The following is a 4723-nucleotide window of genomic DNA, read 5'->3' as shown; positions in this document are numbered from 1 at the left end:
AATTTGTAAGCAAGATCCAATTAAATGCTTTCCATGGGAGGAAGAGAGGAGGAAGAGTGGAAAAATGGGGGAACAATATTAGGTATGGAAGGAGACAGGGATGATAGAAAGAGGGTCAGGAAATTGAACAGAGTTTTGTAGTGAAGGGGGTTGGGGGAACTGGAGGTAACCACCAGAAAGTCCCAAATGCCAGGAAATCAAGAGACTCTCACGACACAACAGGAATGACATTAGCTGAAATACACAAGAAAAGAGAGGGAAAACCTGCATAGACCATATCCAGAGTTTAGACAAGGCCCCAGTTGTGGGATGGGGCCACCCACTCAACCCCAAACTTTTAACCCAGAATTGCTCTTGTCTAAAGGAAATGAAGGGACCAAGTGTGGAACAGAGACTGAGGGAAAGGCCATCCAGAACCTGCCCCACCTGAGGATCAATGCCATATACAGACACCAAACCTAGACACTATTGTGGAGGTCAAAAAGTGCTTGCTATCAGGAGTCTGATATAGCTGTCTCCTGAGAGGCTCTGCCAGATCCTGACAAATACAGTTGCAGATGCTCGCAGCCAACTATTAGACTGAGCACAGGAACCTCAGTGGAAGAGTTAGGAAAAGGAATGAAGGAGCTGAAAGGGTTCGCAACCCCATAGGAAGAACAATAATATCAACCAACCAGACCCCAATACACACTACCAGAGCTCCCAGGGACTAAACTAACAACTAAAGAGTATACATGTAGGGACCCATGGCTCTAGCTGCATATGTAGTAGAGGATGGCCTAATTTGACATCAATGGGAGGAGAGAAGCTTGGTTCTCTGAAGGCCCAATACTGCAGTATAAGAGAATGCCAGGGTAGTGAGGTAGTAGTGGGTAGGTAGGAGGGAGAGCACCCTCATAGAAGCAGGTGAAAGTAGTGTGGGATAGTGGGTGTGCGGCAGGAAACTCAGGAAAGGGGATAACAGTTGAAATGTAAATAAATAAAATATCCAATAAAAAGTGTAAAAGAGGAAAAAAGAGTTGATAGGTCATAGCAAGCAAACTCTAAGAGAGAGGAAGACTATAGGCTTAATGTTTAAGGTTATTATTGCTATGTCCATCTCTGTATTTAATATCCGTGGAATGTTTGTCTCATAAAACATTACATCATTAATTTCTTCCTCCCCTAATTTTTCTATAACTTACAATAATTATTTATCTTGGATAGGTCTAATGGTTTTAAGTAGTTGAGCCATCTGATCCCAGTCATTTTCTTTGGGGCAATCTTTTAGTTGTCACTGGCTTAATTGTTTCTGTCTTGGTATATTTACAGAAGTTTGTGTTTTTTTTTCATTATTTCATATTACTAAATTTGTTGTCACAGTTTTTTAAAGTAAGATTGCTAATAAACTTTCATAGTATTTCTGTGCTGTAAATTTGAGTTCTTACTCTACACTTGTTAGTATATTTAAAGATTTCAGTATCTTTATGATGGACTTGTTTATTGTTACATCCATCTTTTGTGTTGTTCTCTTTGGATACATCTTATTTGCTTCTGCTGTGAATTTTATAATTTCTCCACAAATATAATTGTACATTTTGTTTATTTGTTTCTTATTCTTTTTCTAAGACAATTTATCATGCATACACAATGCATACTGACCACTCACCCCCTTCTAATTCCCCTAGCTTCATTGTATATCCCCAGTCTTCCCAAAACCTTTTCACATTCATATATACTCATTCTATTTTATGATCCACTGACATTACCTAAGGCCATCTGTTTGACTAGACGATCTGTGGGAGCCTGGTAGAAGCAGAAGTAGTGTACAACTGAAGGCAATGATTCTTCAGAATATATCAGTAGCCAATAGTTCAAAGGTAAAGGATAACATCCAAGAGCTCTTTTCATCAGTGATCATTGGCAGCGCTATTCATGTGAGGGTCCAGTGCAGGTAACCACAATTTTAATTTACTCTTTGCAATCGTTTCTCAGCTAGAGGATGGCATTTCACAGCCCTTTACCACATTTCCTGGTTCCTATATACTTCCTTACTGTCTCTCTAGCAATGTTCACTGAGCCATAGAGCAAGTGGCATGTATTCTTTGCTTAAGATTGAGCACTTACCTTTCACTTATTGTCAATATTTTTGACAGCCATCAGTCTGAATTCATTATAAGTCATTATAAGGAGTGCCTTCATTCCTTGAGGTAGAGAAGAGCTTTTGGCAAGTCTGTGGAAAAGATTGTGGGGCATTTTCTTGATTAATGATACATATGGGAAGGCTAATATCACTGTATATAGTACTACTCCTGGGAAAGTGATCCTTGGTAGGAAAGTAGGCTTATCAAGCCATGAATAAGCAAGCAAACAGGCAATATATTACCATGGTTTCTGTTTCATTTCCTGCCTCCAGTTTCCTGCTCTGGCTTTCCTTAGTGATGACATATGATATCAGACATATACTTTGCAATAAACCCTTTACTCTTCAAACTACTTTTAGTCATGGCATTTTATCATAGCAATTGAAAACTTAACTCTGACAGAATTTAGTGCCAAGATCTAGGAATAATATTAAACATATTTGGGGAGGATTGTAGAAAGAGTTGAAACTTTGTGTTAGAAAAATTGTTGAGAGCTCTGGGTTTAATGAGTTACTGTGGAAATTTACTGAGGGCAATGCAAGCTGTGGAGGGCTAATTTGTGAACATTTAAAGGGAAATAAGGAATATATGTTGGCTGTTTCAGTGAATTAAGAATATGTGGTTCTAGTCAGCTAGATTTGAAGAATCAGACATGATTGATAAGAGACTGAAATGAAAACTTGGCTTACTGATACAGTTGATACTGGTTAGGAGGAGATAGTGAGAGTAAGAAGAAACCATACCAAGAAAAGATCATAAGTCTGAGGGTTTTTTTCTCAGGGTGTGGACACAGAAACTGGAGTCATCAAAGGCTCTATTTCAGGATGACAGGTGAACTTTGCAGCATGTAAGAATCATTTAGATGGTACTGTTTTTTGAAAGCATGAAGGGGTCATGGAGAACAGCTGGTACTTGTTACTGTGAAGTTGGGCTGGAGTGCTTAAAAAAAGTCTTAAAGCAATTTTTAAAGTATAGTTTTAGTTGTAGGATAAGCCACAGGTTTGATATAGTAACAATGGAGATAAAATATGGCTTGGCATCAAGTGGCAGTATCATAGTGTGGAAAGACTAGCCCATTTTCAGTGCACACTCCAGCGATTTCAAGATGCCTGTACCACAGTACAATTGTCAAGGACAGTATCACCTGAGAGGTGGAGCCAGCTTGAACCTAGGAGACAAACTCAATAAGCTGTGGATGGGAAAGCAAGAGAGATGAAGCTGACAAGACTTTGGGAACTCTGAGGAGCAATAGTGGGTCCCACGTCTCAAACACCTAAATGTTTGACAGTATTGTTTTGATTTCTATGCGACTGTTTCCTGATTCATCATTCATGGAATAAGAAAACATATAAGTTATTATCTATAATAAAGTACACCACAGTTCAAAAACTTTGAATAATATTTTGATATTTAAAGAGACTGAACTTTAAAGACTATGAGACTTGTAAAATTTTGAATGTTTTATATTGTCATACTAATGTTAATATGAGAACTTGGGAATAAATGAGGGAGAAGTTGTTATGATTTAAGAAGAATGTATTTGTGTGTCACAATGACAAGGAATCAACAATCCTGGTGGGTATTTTTGTCAGCTGTACATAAGCTAGAGTTATCCAAAAAGAGAAATCTTTATTGAGAAAAATGTCTCCATAAGATTGGTTTGTAGGCATGTCTGTGACACTACCTTTTCTTGATTAACGCTTGATATGGGAAGGCCCAACTCAGTGTTATGGTGTCAATTCTGTGTATATTGTCCTGAGTTATATAAGAAAGCAGACTAACCAAGCCCTGGTGGCCAAGTTAGTAAGCAGCAATTCTCCATGGATTCAATCTGTGATCACTTGCTTTCACTCTGTCGTGGCCCAGTATGGCATGGCAGAAAAACAACATTTGTAGTCTGTTTAGCACATAGTGGAAGCAAGCAGAGAAGCAGAGAGGAAGACGTAAGTCTTGAAACACTCTTCATGAGACATTGGACAATGACGTAACTTCTTTCATCTTGACTCAAACTTCTGAAAGTCACACCAATAATGTCAAAAGTTTCAACACATGACCCATTGAGAAATTTTAAGATCCAATTATAGTATTCACTGTCTTCTGAGAAGAAAGTTCTTTTTTCTTCAGTTCTGATAAAGAATTTTAGATTAGTTAAAAACTCACATATTCATTTTTAAAATGCCAGCACCTACTATACTCATGGCATAAAAAATAACATGTGTTTAGAATTGTTTTCTTCCTTTGTGTTTTCTAAGACTTCATTGTCTATTCATTACTACATTAGTTACTTTAGGAGAGAAAAGGTCTAAGTATACTGGGAATTTCTGAGAAAAAACAAATTAAGATTTGTATGATGTTTTTTGAGAGGACACATACAGTTTTTATTGTCAACTTGTCTAGATTTGGGATCACCCAAGAGACATACTTGTGGGGATTATATATATATTCTCTATATGCTTTGTTTACAATCCAAAAGCTTTCCGCTTTCCCAGTTCCCACCTCCCCATATGTCCCATAAGGCCTCTTCTCTCCGTCCATTCTCCTATCTTTCCCTCTCCCTTTTCTCTCTCCTGGTACTCCCCTACAATGCTGGATCAAGCCTT

Source organism: Apodemus sylvaticus, chromosome X, assembly GCF_947179515.1.
Source record: "Apodemus sylvaticus chromosome X, mApoSyl1.1, whole genome shotgun sequence".
Lineage (NCBI taxonomy): Eukaryota > Metazoa > Chordata > Mammalia > Rodentia > Muridae > Apodemus > Apodemus sylvaticus.
This window is presented reverse-complemented; position numbering follows the sequence as displayed.